The sequence below is a fragment of the Octopus sinensis genome, linkage group LG5 (assembly GCF_006345805.1).
Source record: "Octopus sinensis linkage group LG5, ASM634580v1, whole genome shotgun sequence".
Taxonomy (NCBI): domain Eukaryota; kingdom Metazoa; phylum Mollusca; class Cephalopoda; order Octopoda; family Octopodidae; genus Octopus; species Octopus sinensis.
Window position 1 is genome coordinate 28,812,779 of NC_043001.1, and position 20,563 is coordinate 28,833,341.

General features: G+C 36.3%; 1 protein-coding gene across 5 annotated transcripts in view; it reads right to left on the reverse strand.

Annotated features, from left to right (window-relative positions):
• The window catches only part of LOC115212284 (arf-GAP with Rho-GAP domain, ANK repeat and PH domain-containing protein 2), a 351,834-nt gene extending 336,514 nt beyond the window's left edge, over positions 1-15,320 (reverse strand). For 3 of the 5 annotated variants that reach the window (XM_036503280.1, XM_036503281.1, XM_036503277.1), the window contains exon 1: positions 6,617-7,002. The gene's annotated coding sequence lies outside the window, so the exon portion shown is untranslated. Of the gene's footprint in view, positions 1-6,616; positions 7,003-15,299 lie in introns of those variants that run through there. The other 2 variants (XM_036503278.1, XM_036503282.1) reach the window with 2 other exon arrangements.
• Positions 15,321-20,563: the final 5,243 nt, after the last annotated feature.

Consider the following 20,563-nt stretch of genomic DNA (forward strand, 5'->3'; position numbering starts at 1 on the left):
TGCATGGCACCTTGGGCAAGTGTCTTCTACTATAGCCTCGGCCCGACCAAAGCCTTGTGAGTGGATTTGGTAGACGGAAACTGAAAGAAGCCAGTCGTATATATGTATATGTGTTTGTGTCTCTGTATTTGTCCCCCCCCACCCACCGCTTGACAACCGATGCTGGTGTGTTTACGTCCCAGTAAATTAACGGTTCGGCAAAAAGAGACCGATAGAATAAGTAGTGGGCTTACAAAGAATAAGTCCTGGGGTCGACTTGCTCGACTAAAGGCGATGCTCCAGCATGGCTGCAGCCAAATGACTGAAACAAGTAAAAGAGTATGCATACATATGTATTTACCCGTGCCTTTGTATATATATACGTGTATGTGTGTATATGTACACACACACACACACACATAATTCCATCATCAGACGTTATAATTTCCAAGTGAAGCCACCCACCAAGTACCTAGTAACTCGTACAAACAAAACGGATCCAGCAGGCCCACTTTCATACACATGTGAACGTCTGTGAATGGCTCATGTGGTTGTGTGCGTGGGTTGCTAAAAAGCACGGAACAATTGGCATATCGTACACACATCGCACAAACGGAAGAATTAATTTTGAAACATACACACACACACACAAATGACGCAAAAAGAAGCACTTTATGGCATTCATTTCCATCCATACCAAAGCTTGCGGACGACAAAAATAAATAATTGGGGATAACCAGTCAACTACCGACTGCTAAGACAAGACATTACGAATTCACATGTCCTATTCATCTCAGACTTAAAAAACAGATGGGGAAGGCGCGAGCGAAGATTCGCCTGTGAAATGTTAATGTGTCTATGAGAAAAATAACACTTATTCGTTTTACACACACGTGTATGTGGTGGGGGGAGTGTTTATATATATAAATGTATACATATATATATATACACACACACACACATATATACACACACACACACACATATACACACACACACACACATATACACACACACACACACACATACATATATAAACATATATATATACACATATACATATATACACACACATATATAAACATATACACACACACATATACATATATACACATATACACACACACACATATACATATATACACATATACACACATATACACACACACACATACACATATATACACATATACACACACATACATACACATATACATATATACACATATACACACACACACACATATATACACATATACACACACACACATACATATATAAACATATATATACACATATACACATACATATATAAACATATACACACACATACATATATACACATACACACACACACACACACACACACATATATATATACACAGACACATATACACACACACACATATATATATATATACGTACTTATATACACACATGTATAGATATAAGTAGATATATGTATATAAAATGTGTGTGTGTGTGTGTACACACGTATGTTTCTATGTATGGATGTTTGTATATGCGTGAGTATATCCTCACCGTTTTCATGTCCAATTTTCCATATTTGTATGAATCGGACATAATCCGTTGGCGGCATGATTCCTAGCACTAGATGCTCTTCCTGTCACAAACTCTCGCCTATTTCAAAGCAAAGTAATATTTTCCCCGTGACCAGACATATTTTCACGGAAACATTGGAGGTTAAAAAAAAAAAAAACGACGCTGCTTTTGTGATTGTGCTATTGATTTACACCTGAGTGGACTGGAGCAACGTGAGATAAAGTGTCTTGTTGAAGGATACATTGCGCTGCCGGGAATGGAAACCACGACCTTACGAACGTGAGGCGAATACCTACCTCTAACCACTAAGTCACTCACCTAGCAAAAATGAGTAGTACCTGTATTTCAAATGGCCAGCCTTTGTTCGGTTTGAACGGCAGTTTTTTAAAATAATTTCCACATAACTAAACACTTTTAAACTTCGTATACTGGTAGAATATGTTTATAAAACATCTTTTTCTCTAGGCTTTATTGAGAAAATTCTATAGCTTGTAAGATATTTGTTGTTTTTCTTCAATTTCTGCAATTTCAACCAATCAATAACGTCTATTGATGTAAAAAAACATTCCGTGCCGTATGAATGTCCCTCGTTTAAGAAACAGATTGGGTTTATTTACATTTGTGAAGAAAAAAAGATACCCTTCCCCCACCCCTAACCCTAAAACAGATTGAAATGCAATAGATCGATACAAGGGTCATAATTATGGGTGACAATTTCATATGACACCGCTAGAAAAACTGCCGTTCAAACCGAAAAGATCCACATTCTGTACTCTGTATTTCCCCCGAAAACTACGTTAAGGATACACGTGTCTGGATTGCTCAGCCACTTGCACGTTAATTCAACGTCAGACTGCTCCCCTTGATTGGATCAACCAGAACCCACGTCGTCGTAACCGACGGAGTGCAATCAAATTGGTTTACAATTATGACGATGATATTCGTTTACAAATGAGAAATTTTACAGTTGACTGTGCTCAAAGGAGTATGTGACAGTGAGGTCATCGTCTTTAGGAAAGAGAATATGCTTAAAACCTTCTTTTCCCTCGGGTGATGCTCCTAATAGTGTCAAATAACATCAGTGACTTAACTGTAAATACAGACAACCTTAGCTGGAAAGCACACATCAACAATTCAGTCGATATGGCCTGCAGAATGTGCTCAAGGATCCTTAGAACCCTCCAGATCAGAGATCAGCCTCCTCTTCTCTACATTTAACAGGTTTCATTTTGAATTCTGCTGCCACCTATTATCTCGCTACACACAAAAAAAATCCTTATAAGAACTAAAGCATACAGAGATCGATCAAAGAAAAAGAATAAAGGACATGACAGACCTTGACTATTGGCATCGCGCCAAAAAGCTCAAACTTTATTTTCTCCGACGCTGTACTGAGCGCAACATCATTTGCACAATATATTCTGGAATGTATTCCATCAACACAGTCCAAACCTTGGTGGTATCAAGTTCATACGTGTCACCCAAGACTTGGCCCCAGAACGAAAATGCCTCATTACAAAAAAAAGTCAAGCTTACATCACATAACAATGCAACACAACTTTTGGTTTCAACTGATCCTGTCTTATCCAACATTATTCCAAAAGATAACACAGAAGAAAATGACCCATAATATTCCAACAGAACATGGACAAATTCCTCCAAGAAATAACAAACCACTGACACCTAAAAACATCTTGTGAAACAACTCCCTACTCAAGTGGGCCATATCTTAAAACATGACTTAAAAGTACTCCAGGTGGTGCTGTTAACTTAGATACGGCCAAAACTTTCAATTATCTAAGTGTGTGCTTGTATACACACGCACATTATAGGCAGACCTAAAGGCCATATATATATATATATATATATATATATATATATATATATATATATATATATATATATATATGAGGGGAAGGAGGTTGTTTCCTGACATTTAACTGCAACATTTAATCAAAGTCCAAAAACTTGAGCAAAATATATAAATAAATAAAATAAAAGAGGAAAAACTAATTTCATCTATTTTCATTTCTTTTTTTTTATTATTTTTCTTTTTTGTGTTTGTATTTGTGCATGTGCGCATATTTTTAGAACAAAAACAGAATTATATTATAGCAGTTATTTGAAGTCAACGAATAACCAGTCAGCTGTACAGTAAACAAAAGTTTGGCTTCTGTTTTTTTAAAGTTAAAAACCAAATAATTAAAACACAGTATTTTGACTGACACCCAGAAAAAATCGGTCAGATGGGTAATTTATCATTCTATCTATCTATCCAACAGCTTAGCTTCATCCATGGATCTAAGGCAACTTGACTCAAGAAAACGTAATTTGGACAAAACAGTTTGACTGAGCAACCAGTGTGCTATTCTTATTGTTTTTTAACACCAGGTCAAACCAGACATCCAGCAAGACCTATGATTAAATACATCTTCACTCCGTTCTTTAACAACATTATTGATTGTCTTTTCCCTATTTAGGAAAAATAGGTATAGTTCTCGAGAAGTGGAAAGGGATTTGTTTGCTATTACCAGCAGGTCGAGTACTGAGAGATTCTCTTTCGTTGACTCAAATCAAATAGTATATAAAAAGCAGGCTCTGTGGAGCAGGTTGAAGATGTGACAAGGTGGTAATAATCGTAGTACTGATGATGAAGGTGGTGGTGCTATAGTGGTTATGGACGTATAGCGCTGTTGCTTAACTCTAGATCAGTCCTGAGCGAGCAGACATGATCAAATGCTTTCTATTTGAGACCATCCTGTCATTGTCTTCAGGCATTGGGTATCTAAAGGGCATCCCTATACAATAGAGTCGGAATTTATCAAGATACAAAAGTTGTAATGTTTAAAGTATTGTAAACTAAGAACATAAAAAATAACATATTGACGAGGAGAGAAGCACGGTTTTTCCAGTGACTTTTCAGTTTTGTTTTTCTTTAGATTATTTTCCCCAGATTTAATGTTTTAAACATATGATTTTTTTAAAAATTACTTTTGTAAATTCGAGCAAAAAACAAAAACTTAAACATGTCAAAATTGAAAATTAACGGAAATGAGGAAGAGCAAAAATACCCACAAATTGTTCAGCTCATTTGTAATCTACAAAGCTTACTTAAAATATACAAATCCAAAGAAATCACTGGTTTCCGACTCTATTCTACAGGAATATTTATATAACATATTCCTTACAGAAACACCAGAATATGATTTGAAAGATACTAGGCTGCTATTTTTAGCACACAGGACCTTGTTGGCTGGCGTTGACGTAGAGAATGCAATTATAGCCACCAAGACGGAACTCTATTTCAGCCCAAGGTTAGCATGTGACCATGCTATCGTTTTGTATGTCCAAGATTATTATTATTCAATGTACCCTTCAAGACCAGAGCGTGTGATTTGATGGAAATCCTGCTGCTATTTCAGAAAGGCCTATACACTGCGTAGAGATTCCCTCGTTGGTGACAACACAATACTGGCAAAGCAAAAGAGGCGAGTTGCTGAATAATGAATGAGCAGCTGTCTGTACAGAGAAAACTTTTTTTTTTTTAGAGCGGGACGCGACTTTTAGGAAGGATGGTTGGTCGACTAATTAAATCAACAAGTAAACATTATATAGAGAAATATAAGAGTACAACAGAGTTTTCTTTGAGCATTCAGGAGTGGAAGTTATGGATATATACTTATATAAGATAAATGTTCGAGATATATATATATATATATATATACCATTCAAAACTTTTTATTCATCACACACATATATATATATATATATATATATATATATAATGTAGCAAACAGTTTTATCAAAATAAATTTTTAAGATAATAAGTATGATTCAACAACAAAACCTCTCGACCTTACTGATCAACCTATTAAAAATAGCAACCAAATCGCTTTCAAATTATACGTTACAGTCTAAACGAAAACCCGCCAAAAGAAGGACACATTGGATAGTGCAGTCTTATATCAAGCTTGAGTGAAAGATAGGGTGGTCATGACTGGAATGTCTCTGATCATAGGACTGCTAGATAAGGACTATGTGAGACTAAACAACCACAACAAATAAAAATAATAAACAAGAAAAACAAAATAACAAACACGTTACAAAGAGAATGGAAGTAAACACGTAGCACAGAAATGTCAATTAAGATCTTTGACATGCAATTAGATTATGAATAAAAACAATATAAAATAAGTGTCGATTTAAACCCATTGTGTGAAGTATATAGAAAACAGACGTGAAAAAGCACAAAGAGAAAACGAAAATGTGGGTAGCCGTCACTGGAAAATGTGTCACATAATTGACAGCAATTAACGCCTTCATTTTGTGGAACTATCTATGTCTGTGTGTATGTGTATATATATATATATGGTTACTAAGTAATGTAGTGTCCAGTGAGTGTAGTTTACATAGTTTAAACACTATTATACAAACAAAAAAGTCTTTAAAACGTTCTAGATATCTATGGATCAATGTGAAATTACAAAACAAAAATAACTTATTGACTACAGCTATTATATATATATTTATTTATTTATATATAGTTACTAAGTAATGTAGTGTCCAGTGAGTGTAGTTTACATAGTTTAAACACTATTATACAAACAAAAAAGTTTTTAAAACGTTCTAGATATCTATGGATCAATGTGAAATTACAAAACAAAAATAACTTATTGACTACAGCTATTTATATATATATCTATATCTATATATATATATAGATAGATATATATATATATATCTATATATATATAGAGAGAGAGAGAGAGATAGAGAGATATAATAAATATATATACACATACACAAATAAATATATATACACATACACAAACACACAATTACTCAGTAGTGCAGTATTCAGTGATTATTACATCAGAAAAGTTTTATAACGATCTGGACTTTTACCTTTTTATATGAATCTGAATTTAAAGAGAGAAAAAAATACAAATCAACTACAGCCTTTATAAGGAATAATATATATATATTATATATATATTATATCAATGAAGCTTTGTTTGCATGTATGCGTATATGTGTGTAGTGTTTTAAAAAGTAACATTTTCAAATCACTCACCGTGCTTGATAAACACACACAAGCATGTGTGTATGTTTATGTAGAATGTAGAACTATTTAGACAAGTTGCATTAACAAGTGTGAATTAAAAAGATGCTAATGTATAATTTCCGAGAGAATTTAGATAGCTTTAACCACTTTAAAATGCTTTAAGTATGCCATAAAATCCCTTCTCACATCTTATATATACAATATATACATGGGCTTATATATATTATATACAAAATACGAGGACGTCGAACTTAAAGTTTGTAGAAATGTCCGCACCGGTTGACAAAACTTTTTCACCCTCTCTCTCTCTCTCTTCGGTGCCTCACCGACACTCCTATGTCCTATTTATTTTGTCATCTACCATCTAATCACGTTTTTCCTCATTTTCCCCGTCCCTCACTCACTCTCTCTTTGTCTCTCTCTCTCTTATTTAATTTCTCCCCATCCCCCTCTCACTCCCTCTGATTTACTTCTCTCTTTTTTCTCCTTCCCTCACTCTCTCTAAGATCCTACCTTTCTTTTTTCTTCATCACTCTATATATTTTCTCTCTTTCCCCCCCGCAGCCCTCTTTCCTTCTTTATTTTCTCCCTCCCTCCTTCTCTCCTACGTACATTCTCTTCCTTTTTTCCCTTCCTCCCTCGCCCTCTCTTTCTACGATGCACCTCTCTCTCTCTCTCTCTCTCATAAACACATATCTATCTTTATTAGTACCCCTCTCTCTAATATCCTAAGCTTCTCTCTTAAAGAGCTGTTTACCAGACAATTCTTTCTCTATGTCACAGTTATCTCTTATACATATTTATTTGTCTCTCTCCCTCTCCCTGGTTATTCTCTTTCTTTCTTGGTTTTTACCCCCTGCAAATCCTTCCTGCCATGTCGTACTCTTTTGCGCTGTCTTATTTTTCGTTATTCCAGCTTCTCTCTCATCTCTCTTTTCTCTTTTTTCAGCTCTTCTGACCACTATATATATGTATATTCCAATTTTACCCTGTCCCATCTACTCCTCCAAAGTTTTTTCTCTTAGCGTCGGCAATACTTTAGTTAATTTATTCCCTCATCAAAAAATGACAACACGTTTTTAAAACTTTATTAATGCGTCTTTTATGTAGATTTAAATTTACTTTCTGTTTTATATCTCATATTTTCTATCGCCAAACCTATATTTTCTGGTTAACATAACTTCTTTTTGTTTAGATTTTCTTTTTTTTTACTTATATTATACTTCGGATAAATTTGCCTTTTATAAATATTTAGACATTTTCCTGGTGTTTGGGGTTTTTTTTTCTTTTTTCGGTTTCGACTGAGCTTTCTTTGACTCGCTTTGATAAAATTATTGAAGTTATATCGATAAAATTGGAAGTTATCATATATACATGTTTTACTGTTTTAAAGCATTATCTAGTTTAAATCCACTAAAAAAAATTACCAAATAATGGGAAATTGAATAAAGAATTAATCCGCTTTTACTTAATCTGTTACAGAGAAACAATGACTTCGAAACTCGAGTTTCTTTCTCTGCAGTACCCTAGTTCGGGTAGGAGTTCTTTTGGGGTTTTTTTTTTTAGCGGTGGGGTGCGGCCGGGTAGGGTTTGTTATTTTGTGTCTTTTCCTTTTTCTCACATGACTAAGAAGAAAACTAATTTTTCTTGTGCGACCAAAATGCTGGTTCGAATGCTTGTGAATGAGAAACAGGTGGTGATGTTAACCTGGGCAACACATTAAGTCTAACACCCAAGAAATACAGCCGGTTAATATTCTAGATTAGTGGTTTTCAACCAGAGTCTATGTAGCCCTCTGGAGATCCATACAAGATTTTTTTGTTAAAATTTATCAACAATAAATTTATTAAACTTCTACAATACACAAAATATAATTTTTTTAAACAATTCCTAATAATATTTAATTACAAAAATATCATCTTCATCATTTAACGTCCACTTTCCATACTGGCATCGGTTTGACTGGAACTGGTAAGCTGGAGAGCTGCAACAGGTTCCAGTCTGATTTGTCATGGTTTCTATGGCTGGATGCCCTTCCTAATGCCAACCACGCCAAGAGTGTAATGGATGCTTTTTACAGGCCACCAGCATGGGTGCCAATAGCCACGACAACAGTTTCACTTTGCTTAACTTGTCTTCTCAAGCACCCCATATCGCCAAGGTCTCAGTCACTTGTCATCACTTCTGTGAGGCTCAACATTCAAACGTCATGCTTCACTACCTCGTCCTTGCCTCTGTGAGGCCCTACATTCGAAAATCATGCTATCCGAAACAGTCACAGTTACAATTTCACAGGTGCCATTTATATGACACCAGCAACAGCCATGACTACAATTTCATTTGACTTGACCAGTCTTCTCATGCAAAGCATATCGCTAATGGTCTCAGTCACTAGTAACTGCCTCCATGAGACCTAACATTCAAGGATCATGTTTCACCACCTCATGTCTTCCTGGGTCTACCTTTTCCACAGATTCCCTCCATGGTTAGAGATCGGCACTTCTTTACACAGCTGTCCTTGTCCATATGCATCAAATAACTTAGGAGGACTCATCCTAGGAAAACACGGGTCAAAAGGGTCCATGGTTAAGGAACACTGCCCTAGATGAATGTTGACTCTTAAATGAAGAAAGAAAACAAAACCCTTACCTCCAAGACAGGTGAGAGATAGAGGAAGTTATTTTCAAACCAAAGGCCTAGCTTGTAACTGTGTTGGGTGTCCTAAAGGCACCTAAAATGCCAGGTAGTTATACCAAAATGGGTGTTAGATTAAGTCAGCTATCCAAGCAGACCACAGCAGGATTTGAACTCAGAATGCAAGGAGCTAGAACAAATACCACAAGGCTTCCTATTCAAATTTCTTATAGCTCCACAGGCTGAATGGAAATAAACTTGCTTCCCAACTACGGAGTTATGGGTTCAATTCCACTGTGTGACACCTTGGGGAAGTGTCTTCTATTATAATTTCAGGCTAACCAAAGCCTTGTGAGTAAATTTCATAGATGGAAACTGAAAAAAAAGCATATCGTGCATACATGTGTGGGTGTGGGTGTATGTGTACATATACGTATATATGTATATACTCTTTACTCTCTTTTACTCTTTTACTTGTTTCAGTCATTTGACTGTGCCCATGCTGGAGCACCGCCTTTAGTCGAGCAAATCGACCCCAGGACTTATTCGTTGTAAGCCTACTACTTATTCTATCAGTCTCTTTTGCCGAACCGCTAAATGACGGGGACGTAAACACACCAGCATCGGTTGTCAAGCGATGTTGGTGGGGGGGATAAGGACAGACACTCAAACACACACACACACATGTATATATACATACATATGACGGGCTTCTTTCAGTTTCCGTCTACCAAATCCACTCACAAGGTTTTGGTCGGCCTGAGGCTATAGTAGAAGACACTTGCCCGGAACCATGTGGTTGGTAAGCAAACTACTTACCACACAGCCACTCCTACACCTATATATATTCTTTTATTCTTTTACTTGTTTCAGTCATTTGACTGCAGCCTTGAAAATTAAATAAGTTCTGCAGTTGATTTGTTCAACTAAACCCTTCAAGGCAGTGCCCCAGCATGGCCACAGCCCAATGATTGAAACAAGTCAAAGATAAAAGATAACTTTGCATCCTAGATTAGAATTTTTTCATCAAAAGGATGAAAGGCAAAGTTGAACTCAGAGCAAATGTCACAACAAATACTGCAACACATTCAATCCAATGTTCTTTGTCACAAAGAATGCGACAATTTCAAGAAATTTAAAGAATTTCAGGAAATTTAAAATCAAACTAGTATAACAACAACATATCAGATAATCATAAACGTGTGCAGTTTTTCTCCAAATTCTTTTAATAGAGGTAAGAGGAGAAGGGGTGAAAGCAAGAATACAAAGAAATTCCAAATTTTCCAGGGTGGCGCTATGTAATCTAAGCCATCAACATGTACCATACAGTAACCATACTGTAATCATACATGTACCACTCGCAAGGGTGGTAAAATATGATACAATTATTCAATGTGAATTAAAAGCTAATGATTTCTTTTCTCTTCATTTTGAGTAACTAAAATTTGGTCGTGATGATGGAGGGGGGCTCAAATTAGCATCTTAACACCCACTTAATTGCACTCATTAATGCACAAGGTCAGACTCAGTCCTCACTGTCTAATGTCTCTTTTGTCTAATTAATTTAGAGCTCAGAGTTGTCTCCCTTGACTTTCTTGTTCAGAATTTGTCATCAATACTAAAAATTTTCTTTCTTTCCTCTGTGGAAACTGCCATTTAACGTTTCGAGAATAATGCCTTACAACATTGATATTTCCTAATTAAAAAAGACAATCTTGCTTATTTCTTACCATTCTGTAGATCTCATTACAGTTAAAGAGAAAAAGGAAACCACTTATTTTGCATATTACTTTTAAATAATATTCTTTTATTCTTTTATCCTGTTACTTGTTTCAGTCACTTGACTGCAGCCATGCTGGAGCACCACCTTGAAGGGTTTTAGTCAAACAAATTGACCCCGGGACTTACATTTTTTTCTAGAATCCTGGTACTTATTCTATCAGTCTCTTTTTGCCAAACCACTGAGTTACGGGGACGTAGACACACCAACACCAGTTGTCATGTGGTGTTACGGGAACAAACATGGACACAAATGCACACACACACATACATATATGACAGGCTTTTTCAGTTTCCATCTACCAAATCCACTCACAAGGCTTTGGTTGACCCAAGTCTATAGCAGAAGACACTTGCCCAAGGTGCCATGCAATGAGACTGAACCTGGAACCATGTGGTTGTGGAGCAAGCTTCTTACCACTCGGTCATGCCTATCTACAAAAAAAAACCTTTCCTAAGATAAATAATAAAGATTTCTAACTGATACCTGAATTTCTGAGATGAGAAATTATCATTATTATACACTGATACATTTAGATAAGTGTTCTCATCTTGGTTGTTATAGTCACAAAATTTTGACTGTTGTACTCTCCAATGATCTTTAAGGATTAACAATACTTTCTAGGCTTAGACCAGCTTATAGTTTTATACATTTCTAAACAACAAAAGGTTAGAGGAACCAATTCATTATAAAAGATCTCATACTTATTTATTGTAATTGATTCTTCCCTCTCTCAAATGAGAGGTCTTTGTCTTGCAGGTTACTTGGTGATGATACTGGTAATGGTGCCATGTAAAAAGCACCTGTGCTGGTGACACGTAAAAAGCATGTGTGCCATTGCAATGTGAAAACCATATGAGCCAGTGTCACATAAAGAGCATCTGTGTTGGATCCACATAAAAAGCATTTATGTCACTTCCACGTATAAAGCACCTGTGCTGGTGTCACATAAAAAGCATGTGTGCTATTGCAATGTGAAAGCCATATGAGACAGTGTCACATAAAGAGCATCTGTGCTGGTGACACATAAAAAGCATTTATGTCACTACCATGTAAAAAGCACCTGTGTTGGTGCCACATAAAAAGTAGTTGCTACACTCTACAAAGTGGTTGACATTGGGAAAGACGGTCTGTCGTCAAAACCATGCCAAAACGGACAACTGGAGCCTGGCACAGCTTTCCGACTTGCCAGATCCTGTCAAACCATCTGCCAGGAGGGAAAATGGACATTAAACAATAGTGATGTTGATGATGATGATGACGATGACGAGGATTAATATCTCAGGAATTTAAAACCTCTTAAAATATTTTTGATCCAAGACCTCTTAAAAATAGTTTTAAGAGGTCTTGGGCCAAAAATATTTTAAGAGGTCTTAAATTCCCGAGATATTGATCCTCCTCCTCCTCCTCTTTCTCCTCCTCCTCTTCCTCCTCCTCCTCCTCCTCTCCTCCTCCTCCTCCTCCTCCTCCTCATCATCATCATCATCATCATCATCATCATCATCATCACCATTGTTAAATGTCTGTTTTCTATATATATATATACATATATATATATATATATATAGATAGATAGATAGATAGATAGATAGATAGATAGATGATGATGATATAAGGTGGCAAGCTGGCAGAAATGTATGCTGGGTGAAATGCTTAGCGGCATTTCGTCTGTCTTTACGTTCTGAGTTCAAATTCCACCGAGGTCAACTTTGCCTTTCATCCTTTCAGGTAAAAATACGCAAACTCCATTTATTACATTGATACATGGGCAACAGACATAGTATATTTGATGGCATAAAAGACACATGAGCATATTAGACGCACCTCAATTTCTGCATTGCATTTTCTAGGAAAAAGTTTTTAATGCATTAAAGTATATAATATTGGCTCAAATTTGCATATCGGACCCAGGATGATTTTCTAGAGACATTTTTTGTGGGGTGGTGGAAAAATAAGTGTGTCTTGTATGCTATAAAATACAGCATTGACTGTGTTCCCATTTATGCTAGCACATGTACATATATGTAGGGTGTGTGTGTGTGTATGTGTGTGTGTGTGTACATGTGTGTATGTGTCTGTGTCATGTGTGTCTGTGTGTGTGTGTGTGATGTGTGTGAGTGTGTGTCTGTGTCTATGTGTGTTGTGTGTGTGTGTTGTGTGTGTCTGTGTCGCTGTGTGTGTGTTGTGTGTGTGTGTGTGTGTGTCTGTATCTGTGTCTCTGTGTGTATGTTGTGAGTGATGTGTGTGTGTGTGTTGTGTGTGTCTGTATTTGTGTCACTATGTGTGTGGTGTGTGTGTGTTTGTATCTGTGTCTCTGTGTCACCGTGTATGTGTGTTTGTGTCTGTGTCACTGTGTGTGTGTTGTGTGTGTGATGTGTGTGTATTGTGTATGTGTGTGTGTGTTTTTGTATCTGTGTCTTTGTGTGTATGTTGTGTGTGTGTGTGTGTGTGTGTGTGTGTGTGTATGTGTGTGTGTGTGGTAGAGTAATTGTATATCATTGTAATTGTGTTTTCCATCCCTCTCTCTGCTTCTTTGCTTCTACTCCTTTATCTTCTCCTTATTCTTTTATCTCACCACTACTTCAACACTGCTTTGAACTGTAATTCTGTGTGTGAATGTCTGATATATTGTACCTAGTTATTTTCCTACCCACCCTTTTATCCCCCACATTACTTTAATCAGTGACATTAACTACCCCTTGTCATATCTATCTACCTGTCTGTCCAACTTTTTTTTACCTTACCTCTTTCATTCACCTTGAATCCTCAGCTTCTCACCTTCTTGTTTGGTAATCCTTTTGCCAACCAAACCAGTCCCTCAACTTTGGTTTTAGCCCCAATTTCCCTAACTGTCAGATGAGCCAAAGTAAAGAAATATTATTTCGTATAATCTTTCTGGCAAATAGACTTTATTTTACTGATTTCCCTTTTTTCTGTTGCAGATGTTAATTTTTTTTTTTTTTTTTAAATTCCAGATTCCACCCTATTTAAATATTATTTTAATAAAGAAATATTCTTAATGGAGGGAGGAAGTAAGAAATTCTGGGAAGAAGTGAACAGCAGAAAGTCTTCAAAAAGAAACCTCACCACGTTATGCAAGTGTTTCAGCTTTTTACTCCTTGCAGTGATTTTATTTCCCGACCCAGAAATTTTTTTTTTTTACAAAACAACAAAGTGGTTAAAATTTCGGCAACTTAGCTTCTGTATGTGTATACACATGCACACACACACACACACACACACACACATTGATCTTGAACTCTGCTGTGCTTGCACACTAAGTTTTAACATTCTAGTTCACTTCCACTGTTTACAGCAGTGCTTGAAAGGAAGGTGTGTAGCATGTGATTGTTTCATTGACCATGACAGAGAAAGTTAAGTTGAGAATCTGCATCAAATTTTACCAAAAGCTTGGCAATACCTGCTCAGGGGCCTACATAAAGTTTTCTAAAGTTTTCATAGTTCTCAGTACAATCAAGGAGATCTTGTACAACTGAAACCCAAGTGTCCTTTTGGTCAGCTGAAAGTGGGTTTATCACAAACTTGGCAACATGTATCTCATTCCCAGAATCTTCAGTGATAATGGACTGAATTGAACTGTAACTAATCTGCACATTCTCTGATAACTCAAACATGGCGATTCGGTGATTTCCCCCTCACCGCTGCATGCACATCTGCAATGTTTTTCTCAGTTCAGCTGGTTGCAGGTCTCCCAGAATGTTCATCAATATCAACATTTTTGTGGCCATCTTGGAAACTTCTGAGCCATTCATACACTTGTGTGTGGCTCATACACTCCTCTCCCTACACTTTCTGCAACTTTGCATAGGCCTCTGAGCAGGTATCACCATGACAACTTTCTCTGTCATGGTCAATGCAACAATAACATGCTACACACCTTCCTTCCAAGCACTGCTGTAAACAGCAGAAGTGTGCTAGAACATTAAAACTTAGTGTGCATGCACAGAAGTGTTCAAAGTCAATCTTTGCCAAGTGGCTTCACTCTGCATGCTTTAGCTTCAATACTATGACAATAGTCCGGATACTTATTGATCAGACCTTGTTTCTCTCCTTGTTTTTTTCTGTGTATCTTTCTGTCGAAGAGCGTGGGCTCGAAACGTAAAAGACTTTTTCTATTCCTGAGCGCTATACTAATACATTTGTTTGTTTGTACTTCAGCTGCCTTCGTCTTTTGCTTATTTTCATAAACTTTCCCTTTATATATATATATATATATATATATATATATATATATAAGGTTAATCCAAACATGAAAACATATATATATATATATGTATATATATATATATATATATATATATATATATATATAATATATATATATATATAACTATTTGGACTTTGGGTATATGTCTATTAGTATGTTGATTAAAGCAGGACTGGCAGGATTGTAAAGTTACATGTCTGAAGACATGTTATTTGGATACTGTTCTTTTTTAGTATATGAAGTTTTGACTCATGGAGATTAATCTGTTATCCCAGAAATGCCAGTTATGTTCCGAAGATTCACTCTCAATATTGTTATCAAAGGAGTACATTATAAACAGATTTACGGAACAATTACCCAGGTGCCTGCATGCATCTAAACACACATTCACATATTACAATCTAAACCATACCTAACTAATGCAAACTTAGCACCCACAATTCGGATTAATCTCCTTGAGTTAAAACCTCATATACTAAAAAAGACAATATCCGAATAACATGTATTTAGACATGTAACTTTACAATCCAGATGTGTATATGTATATAGATATATGTATCTATATATGTATGTATATATGTATGTATGTGTCAATATATATATGTGTATATATATAATGTAAAATACAATTGTGTATATCATTGGGTTGTCTGGAAAGTTCATGCCGATTTTTAAAGGAAAGAAAAAGGTCAATAAATACTTGCCATTACATTTTTAATCAACTAAATACGAACCATTTTGTTGCACAATGCGTCTCCATCTTTCCTTTAACTTGAAAATACCCTCTTCCCAGAATTGAGGAGGTTTCATGGCAAAGAATTCAACGAGGTATCTTTTTATGTCATCCAAGGAATTGAAATTTTTACTATTAAAACTATTCTGCAGAGACCTGAATAAGTGGAAATCCAAAGGAGCAATATCTGGTGAATATGGAGGGTGGGGTAACACATCTCAGTCGAGCTGTAGCAATTTTTGTCTGGTTCCCAAGGCATCAAGTGCCGAAAATGAACTTTCTTATCTTCCATTTTAAAGGGTTACAGAATTAACACAGGTTATAGGAACATAAACCTTCTTCCACGAAAAGATAGCTTAAACTGTTCTCTAAATGGAGGTGTAGTCAAATCCTATCTTATGGACTCAACCATGTTCTAAAATAAGTCGAAAGGTAAGCTACAATAAATCGGCACAAACTTTCCAGACAACCCAATATTATTATATATATATGTCTGTATGTATGTGTATGTACACACATACACACACGCTGAGATTTTATACTAGCTCAAGTTCACAGATTCATAGAGAGTAGGAAAACAGTTTATGGAACTGAATCCAGGATTTGCTTGATCTACTAGAGATAGCAGCCAAATATCTGGCCTCAGAAAAAAGACACATTGGATAATGTGGTTCTGAGTTAGAAAAAAATGAGATCGTCATAGCTGCAATTCCTTTATCATACATCTGTCCAGTTAAGATTATCCTAGGGCTAAACAATAACTGCAACAACATCCTTGAAAAGATGAAAGACAAAGTTGACATAAGTACATTTAAACTCAAATCATATATCCTATTTCTTTATTGCCCACAAGGGGCCAAACACAGAGGGGACAAACAAGGACAGATAAATGGATTAAGTTGATTATATCGACCCCAGTTGCATAACTGGTACTTATTTAATCGACCCCGAAAGGATGAAAGGCAAAGTCGACCTCGGCAGAATTTGAACTCAGAAAGTAAAGACAGATGAAACACCGCTAAGTATTTCATCCGGCGTGCTAACGTTTCTGCCAGCTCACTGCCTTTCAAGTCACATATCTTACAAAGAACATAATACTGGAAACCATTTAGACCAGTGCTTTATTGTTTTCCCCATTCCACTAGCATTGAATTCTGGGATGTAATTCAAGGAAAATTTGGCAGCCATTTCTTGTAGGTTGATCAGCAACATAGAGGTTCCCTTATTGGCTTGCAGTTAGTAGACTTGAGTGGGGGAGTTGAAGCTATTGTATTTATAGGATGCTGCTTTAAATGAAACATGAAATTCCTGCCATTACCATCTCATCTGACACCAACACTGCCACTAACACCAACTTCACCAATACTGTTAACGCCACCACCACCACCAACAACATCACCACAAATTGCACCGACACCACTAACACCAGCATCACTCTCAGCAGTACCACCACCACCACCACCACTACCAATGCCGCCACCGCCGCTACAACCACCACCAAAATCACCAGCAAAAATTACTTTCAGCCTGACTAGTCTACTATTAATCATGACTCTGGCCAGAAATAAAACTGGCTACAGGAAAAAAAGTTAGATGGTATTTTGAACTTTGACCTATTGAAGTTTTAAATAAGGGAAGTCAATCTACTTTTTATTCATTTATTTATCACTTTTTTTTTACAAAATTTATCTAATGATGAGGATAGTAATAATAATAATAATAATAATAATAATAATAATAATAATAATAATAATAATAATAATAATGACCTACAATGCACAACACACACCACCCTAAAAGTAATACCAACAGACTCTACCTATCAAGAAAGGAAGAAGCAGATTGCTAAATGCAGAAGATACCATTAGTACTGCAATAGTAAAGTTGAAAAATTTTGTTATGTGGAATGAAGAAAATATACTATTGGGAGTTAGAGATGCACTAAAAGTTATTGAAGTGGCAGGGGAATTCAAGAACAACAAAACAAGCAGATGGAAAGAAATGGAATCGCATGGTCAATTCAGGCAACAAACCAAGGATGTTGGAAGTAAAGAACACTGGCACTAGGTGAGAGATGGAAACCTGAAATGAAAGAGCATAGTGTTATTTATAACCACCCAAGAACACCATAAAGATGAATCTGATAAAAGCAAAGATTGACAAATCTCAGACTGCAAATGTAGTATTTTGGGGGAACAAGATGAAAGTATCAATTATCTCTTGAGTGAGTGCAGTCAGCTAGCACAGAAAGAGTATAAGCACAGGCATAACTGTGTAGGTAGAAGAGTACATTAGAATGTTAGCTGAGTGTGTGGATTTGAAATAACAGGATTGTGGTATGAACACAAACTCAAGACAGTGATAGAGAACGAGAATTATAGGATCTAATGAGACTTCCCCATTAAGATTGACCATATTATTGAAGCAAGACAGCCAAATATTATTATAGAGAACAAAATAAACAAACAGTATAAGATCATAGACTATGCAATTCCCTATGATAATAGAGTTGATTCCAAAGAAATTTTAAAAACTGTGAAATATCAGGGTCTAGTAAGGGAGCTGAAAACTAAAACAATAATTATTCCTGTGGAAGATGAAGATAGCAATTATTTCTGTGATAGCTGGTGCACTTGGCACTACATTCAAAATGCTACTGAAAGATATTGGAATTGAGACTCACATTGTTCAATCTGCAGAAAAGTACCATCTCACACTGTTTCCTGTGACACACACAAACTGAACACAAACACTGCACTGTTCTCAAAACTTACATTTTAAAGGCATTACATGAACTTTTTCCTCACTTGCATGTGTTTCACATTTCAGCACAGTTTTGCATCTATGACCTCTGAATGTGGACAATGTTCTATTTAATTTCACATTTGGCTTTTTGTATTTAATATTCTAGTACTTGCTTTGTTTGCGGTATTGCCAGCAAGAGCTTTACAATTTAAACTTTACACAAGCATACATGTATTGTTCTTTTATCTTGTGTCTGTTATTGTCTGTACACAATTTGCTGCATGTTTTGTTAATGTTAACAGTATTTTGACCCTGTAGTTTTCAGCCTAACACCTCATCCTGGATCTACATTTCTGTTCTGTGCATAATTGGCTTCATGTCTTTTATTTTTATACTTGTTTTACTCATTTTAATGCTCACATTACACGTTGTTCTTTGGCATGTAATGATTTTGCCACCTTTTCATTTTCATTCAGTTACCTTCCAACAACCTCACTGATGAGGCACTACTGTAGTGGGGCTTAGAATTGAAACTGCATTAGCTCAGTAACAAGAGACAGGCTATAGCATATCAGGTAACTCACAATGAATTTTAACCAATAATATTTCAACTGCAATCAATGGAAAATTCTATTACTTTCCTGCCTAAACATGGCTAAAAATGTAAAAATGTGAAACAATGAGGTTGAGGTTTCAGGGATTCCTGAGAAGACAGAATTCTTTGTTGCTGCTTGACCTCAGGTTAATCTATCTGTCTATCTAGGTTGTCCCTCAGGATGCCCCAAGACTGTTTCCACACGTTTTCCCCACTCATCTCGATGTTCCATAATAATCCTCAGCTCCTGTACCCCTTCTATACCAGTATCCTCCAGCAAGTTGTCAATATAGGTTGCCTTCCTCTTTCCTCTCTTGGTTCTTCCTTCTGTTGGTTGCCAGAGCACTAGCTTGTTAGCAATTTCAAAGGTGGCGAGCTGGCAGAAACGTTAGCACGCCGGGCGAAATGCTTTGCGGTATTTTGTCTGCTGTTACGTTCTGAGTTCAAATTCCGCCGAGGTCGACTTTGCCTTTCATCCTTTCGGGGTCGATAAATTAAAGTACCAGTTACGCACTGGGGTCAATGTAATCGACTTAATACCTATGTCTGTCCTTGTTTATCCCCTCTATGTTTAGCCCCTTGTGGGTAGTAAAGAAATAGGTATGTCTCATGCAATGTCCAGCTAGCCTCATCCTTCTATGCTATATCTTCAATGTTACTTTTGGTAGTTCTTGGTATAAGTCAGCTTTTGTTGCATGACTCTTCCAGGAAACATTAAGTGCCATTCTAAGCATCTTTGTATAACAACCATCCAACTGCTTCTTCAATGCTTTAATGACCATCCATGTTTCAGCCCCATGTAGAAGAACAGACTCCACTGTTGCCAGAAACAACCTCACTTTCAATTTCCTTGCTAACTTTGAAATCTGTACCTTTCTCAATTTATGGCAAGTGCTCCAGGCAAGAGCTTTCCTTGCTACGATGTCTTTTTCAGTACTTTGTGTCCATGCACCAATGTTTCTCCAAAAGAATTGGAGACAAAAAATGTGATTTAGACAACATCATCCTTGAATTTGCAAACAAACTATTCAGGTTAAAAAGAATTATTTGTTTATGGTTAAAGCGGAATTTCCTACCTCTAGCCACATGAATGTGTATCTAGTCAATTTTTACCCCAACGCAACATACATGCACGGCTCTCTGCTGTTAAATGGTGATACAGCCTCCAGCAAGAAACTTTTGTAATCACTGTTATGTTTATGTATAGATAAATGGTCTCATCAAAAACCTAAAATAGACTT